Below are 6,243 nucleotides of genomic sequence, written 5' to 3' on the forward strand. Positions count from 1 at the left end.
TGCTGCACGTGATCGTGTAAAAATATTGCGACACGACCGTCTTTGAAGATCTTTTCGGCATGTTTAACGGGTATAATTTTGAATTTATAACCAGATACGAAACGATGACAACCAATTCAACGGAACATAATACAATCAGTATCACCATGAGTGAGTAGATAGGTGTAGGTAGCTTTTCACCTGGTTTAGCGGAATGTACTAGTGACACCGAGTACCAAAACAGGCAAGCAACGACTGCCTGGAAAATTGTCACCGGTGCGAAATGCATCCGATATCGTTTTATTTTACGATGGATCCATTTTCTGATAACCGGTTCTTTGTACAGTTCTTCAAAATCTGCCAATCGGTCATCGGTCACTTTGGTTAAAAACCGTAACGGTGATTTCCACGCTCGGGAATTGTCAGCACTGACGTCATACTCGTGCAGACGATAAGTGCTCTCTTGCATCGGGCCGTAATGGTCGCTTATGACGCGATAAGCGTCTTTAATTTGAAGAATCGCCTTCATCAGTTTGAACACACATAATTTGGCCGCTAGTTCTAATGGACGATAGCCGTGCACGTTTTCTTGCTTGAGCAGACGAATCAATGTGTCGATTGGCAACGCATTTTCAAGAAAGTCAATTATACTAAGATCAGTCACCTCTGAATCAGGGTTGAGGTGTGAATGGTGACAAAGTGCGTGTAAAATATTGTCACGACCGCGCGCACTTTGAACAAGAAAATCAAATCCTTGTAAATGAAAATAAGTCAAAACGCGCAGACTGCCGCAAGTAGCTGCTAACATGATTGGGTATCTGCATGCTTCTTGGAGTTGACAGACCTCTTTGCATTTTGTCGATTTGATCTCTACATCATCAAATCTGAAGAAAATGGTCTTGAACTGTGCAACTTGTTCGTCATCCAGTGAATTAAAAATGCCATTCAGAGCTTCTTCGTCGTCGGTTATGATCGCGTCATAATAGATGCTATTTTTGTTTAAATGTAATCCCGGTTGGTGAAGTCGGTATGCTGAGTTTACAGCCCTTGAAATATCAGATCGATGTGAAATATTATTGATCTGGATCGACGTAGTGGTGTCCATTACTTTATCTGAAATGACGTTATCTACTAATTTACACTATCAAAACATTTACTACATCAGAATGTATTGATGAATCATATCTTGGCAAGGCAGATTATACGATTGAAATTCAAATAATAACCTCCTTAAAACCCTTTCCGTGCTGACTAATTAATACCCTAAGTGCAAGAGAAAATGTGAAAATTTGGGAAAATTCCACCCTAGTGTGTTGATTAACGGGGATAGCACTATAATGCGTCTACACCGCGGCACAGTGTATCGTTAGGTACTAATATTTCACTATGTTTCACGGGTGCTGTCATCTTTGTATATAGATAAAAACTAAAGACTAATTACACCAATACACCGCAGTGCGGTGTACTAGCAAAATCCATCACCGATTCATACATCGCACTGCGGTGTAGACGCACTGAAAGGGTTTTAACAGGTTTCCTTTCACTTTGCAAACTGTTCACTTAACGCCAACATTTTTCAGAAAACAGATTTGCTCAATTTAACTCAAATTCGATGAAAATTCCATTCGTTATAACGCCAAATTATGTATAACCCCCGTGTCTTCATTGGTCTCAACGGTTGCGTTATAAAGGACTTTTACTGACACCAGAATTCATTAATCTATCTTATATTGAAAAGGCTGAGTACACGATTCAAATAGTAACCTCCTTACCAGGCTTCTTTTCACTTTGCAATCCCGCCAGCGAAATTTCCTCAGTCATTTGCTTATCAAACGTAAATCCAAAGTTTTGATTGTAAACCGTACGCTGTGCACACACATTTGAGTTTCAGGTTTCTAGTGACAGCTTGAGTTTGCTGGTTTTAATGATGTAAATACGTGATTTTTAAATGTAACAAAAGGATAATAAAATATATCAAAAAGGTGGTGAAATAGTTACCCCGATCATTTTAGAATTTGTAACAACTAAATCGCCTGTTTTGGTATAACAATACCCATCACTTCGATGCCAAAATCTTTCATTAGTAAATATTGAATGAGTAATTAGTAATCTACCGTCATCGGTTGTGCATTAGTAATATTTCATTGTCAACATTAATGATAGATAGATAGATAGACTACAACAAACAATCTATTCGCAAGAGACCTGTTATGAAAATTGAACTACGTAAATCATGCGGGTGATGATTTCAGGATATATTTCATGAAAACACAAGGGAGACCGACAAACGGAAGGCAGCCCCGGTGAACTTCGGTTATCGGAGTTAGTCGACTATAGTCGAACTACGAGTGAAATCGAATGTCAGTTAGACGGAACTCGAAATGGCTGACGACGGGATTGAGTACGGTGGCTGCAGTTCAGACCTATAGTCCCAAGATGGCCGAGAGTGTCGAATGCGTTACGACTGAACTACAGTGCGTTCGGACGTTATTAGTTCCGACTAACTAGTCGACTAGCTACGAAAAAATAAAGTTCGCCCACAATGTCACCAGCAACTGGTCATTTTGTATGCCCATCATGTGTAGCCATATGCGTGTCACGCATCGGCGCTGTCTGCTGCCTCATTTCGAAACGCACTGAACCTCAGCATACAACAACAACGTGTGGGACAGCTTGATTTTGCGGGTTATATGTTGTTTATTTTTCGATATTTCTCGTATAAGGAAAGATAAAACGGGTAAATCATAGTATCCAAAATGTTTCCCCAATTTTAGTGAATGAATATTGAATCAATGAATAGTATTTAGCGTCATTGGTTGCGCATTTCATATATTTCATTATCAACATCAATAATTGATAAATCATACAGCAAACGATCTATTCGCAAGAGACCTGTCTTAATTGGTACAAAAATACACGTGTAATGATAATAAATTCAGGCTGTAATTGACACGGATTTCATTCTATAAAACATTTCATATCAATACAATATGCGAATATATGGCAATCAGCATTGAATAAATCCCAAGGGATGAAACCAACAGTGAACATTTACTTTCACAGTTTCTCCGAGGGAGAAAGTGAACAAATTTCGATCTGTCGCGCTTAAGACGAAAATACACGGAAAACTACCAAAAAATATAAAAAATGGACAAAATGTTTATTTATTACCATTGATGTATTAAATAAGGCAGCCAACAAAATTAACCCCAATCAGCTGCTTACTGGTTAAGGCTGGTTGGAAGATATAGTTGAGTTAACCGTAACCGAACCAATTGTTTACTTCGATTTAACAAAAATTCTGTAAATTCGACCGCCGATTACACAACTATCTGTACTTCAATTTCCGATTTCTGAATCAAACCCCCTGCTTCGCTCCCGGCCGGTGTGGTGGGTTTGTAAGGGAAATAAAATCAAAACAAAAATCAAACGATATCTTATCAATTAAATAAATAGCAGGAAGAAAAGACGAAAATATGAACAAAGTATCTTCCAACCATGGACGAACGATTTTTCGCAAATGTGCGCTTGTATTTCAACGTTGCGCAAGACAATCTAAAAACTGATTAGGCCCTCTGACTGGAAAAGGACACCACAAATCAAAGTGCTGCGCTTGAAAGGTTGGATCAAAATAAAACTCTCACTATAGTGACATACGGAAGAAGTAAAAGTGCAGGTTGCACATTGAAATGCATAATTGAATAACAATGAAATTCATCTGGGTTTTTAATGCATTTTAATTATAGTAGTTATTCAGATTCTTAGAATTAATTTCCATGAATTAATATTCATGATGCATAATGAAATTCATAAGAATATCGACATATTTCGTTATAAATTGCGATTATATATACTGAAGCGTCTCAGGGATATCAAGAATAGCGTGTCGATGAATTACGAATGAATAATATACATATTTTTCATTTTTAAATACTAATCAGATTCGCTTTATGGATTAAGTAAAAATGGTTTTTGGTAGTTCAACCGATACGTCGAAAATAATTCAATTCATTCGTGATTGTGCGTGAAGTCAATGATAGATAAATCATGTTATTTCAAGAAGAGCTAAAGATTTTACCCAAAAACCAACATTTCGGTTCCTGATTAGTATCAAATCATAACTATACAGATATGTGCGTAACAGAAAAGCAGAATAACCTGTTGATGTATATACATTGAAGATAGATACACCTGCCCTATTTCATATGTAAGAACAATATTGAAACCACAGGACAATAAACTTCCTGGTCACCTTCCTTTGTGTCTAATCGACGAGAGCCCGTCACAGAAATTACTTATCAACGAGATTAGGGTTTTCGAATTCAGTTACTGTAAATGATCCGAAATTTCGAGGTTTGTGTCCGATTTTGTTACGAAAAATAACGGCCATTCTCCCGAAGGTTCGTTCGCCGAGTAACGCAGCATCCAGACAGCGTAGCGTGTGAAATATCTCGGAATAGTCAGATACGATATCGTAAGCATTTGACATGACTGCTATGAGAAAGTTTAACAGCAATATTTCGATGATTATTATAAACGCCGTGTAGAGCAAGATGATTACATGCGGAAATTTTGAATCATATGGTTCGATTCCGTTGATATTCAGCATTATGAGAAGTGCGCTGAAGAATCCTCTGGCGGTTGTTTGGAAACCAGTTTCTTTGGCGTAGGAGTCGGTTTCGCTGTGAATTGCAGCCTTCAGAGCTAAAACGAATGAAGTGAAAATCACCATGGCCGTCACCATGAAACTCGCCATTTCGACTAACATGCGCTGGTAGCCGATAACGAACACCCCGATTTTGGGTATGAATTGAAACACGCTCATTGCGCAAAATGCGCTGGAGGTCGTCGCGATGGCTAAACTGATGTAAAACAAAGATGCCGTATCGTAGGTTTGCTTGATTCTACCGTCCGAAATCAATAAGGCGATCATCAAAGTTATGATAATTGAAACACTTCTTATAATGCAAGTGATCGTGTAAAAATATTGCGACACGACCGTCTTCGAAGATCTTTTCGGCATATTTAACGGGTAGATCGCTGCATTGACGATCAAATACGTGATGATGATAACCAACTCACTAGTACACAATACGATCAGGACCATCATGATCGCGTACGTAGGTCTTGCTAATTTGTCTGTTTTACTGGCATTCACTAAAAATGGTACTTCAACTAGCGACACCGCGTACCAAAACAGACAAGCAACGACTGCCTGGAAGATTATCACCGGTGCAAAGTAAGGCTGGTATCGTTTCATTTTACGATGGATCCATTTTTTGATAACCGGTTCTTTGTACAGTTCTTCGAAATTTGCCAATCGGTCATCGGTCAGTTTAGTTAAAAACCGTAACGGTGATTTCCACGCTCGTGAATTATCAGCACTGACTTCGTACTCGTGCAGACGATAAGTGCTCTCTTGCATCGGACCGTAATGGCCGCTTATTACGCGATAAGCGTCTTTAATTTGAAGAATCGCCTTCATCAGTTTGAACACACATAATTTGGCCGCTAGTTCTAATGGACGATAGCCGTGCACGTTTTCTTGCTTGAGGAGAGGAATTAATGCATTGATTGGCAATGTATTTTCGAGAAAGTAAAGTATGCTAAGAGCAATCTCCTCTGAATCAGGGTTGAGTTGTGAATGGTGACAAAGTACGTGTAAAATATTGTCACGACCGCGCGCACTTTGAACAAGAAAATCAAATCCTTGTAAATGAAAATAAGTCAAAACGCGAAGACTGCCGCAAGTAGCGGCTAACATGATTGGATATCTGCATGCTTCTCGAAGCTGTATGGCATTTTTGCTTTCTGTCGAATCAACTTGTGTATCATCAAATATGAAGAAAATTGTTTTGAAATATGTCAATATCTGGTCGTCATCCAGTGAATTAAGAATGGACTTGACAGCCTCTTCGTCGTCGGTTGTGATCGCCTCGAAATATGTGCGAGCTTTGTCTAAATTCAATCCCGGTTGGTGAAGTCGGTAAGCCGAGTTTGTAGCTTCTATAATATCAGACCGATGTGAACTTTCATCGACCTGTATTGTAGTATCTGTATCCATTTTATCTGAAAAAAACAACGTATTATATATAAACCAGTAAATATAGCGAAAACTCTGTGAGCTGAATGGTGTTTATATTTCAGCAAAAAGGTCTCACCACTTATTTGTTCACAATTCAATCGTTTCAGCGAAATATCTTCAACCGTCGGCTCAAATTCCACATCCGATGAAGTCTTCATAGTTCTGAAGTTATGATAAAT

Source organism: Tubulanus polymorphus, chromosome 7, assembly GCF_964204645.1.
Source record: "Tubulanus polymorphus chromosome 7, tnTubPoly1.2, whole genome shotgun sequence".
Taxonomy (NCBI): Eukaryota; Metazoa; Nemertea; class Palaeonemertea; order Tubulaniformes; family Tubulanidae; genus Tubulanus; species Tubulanus polymorphus.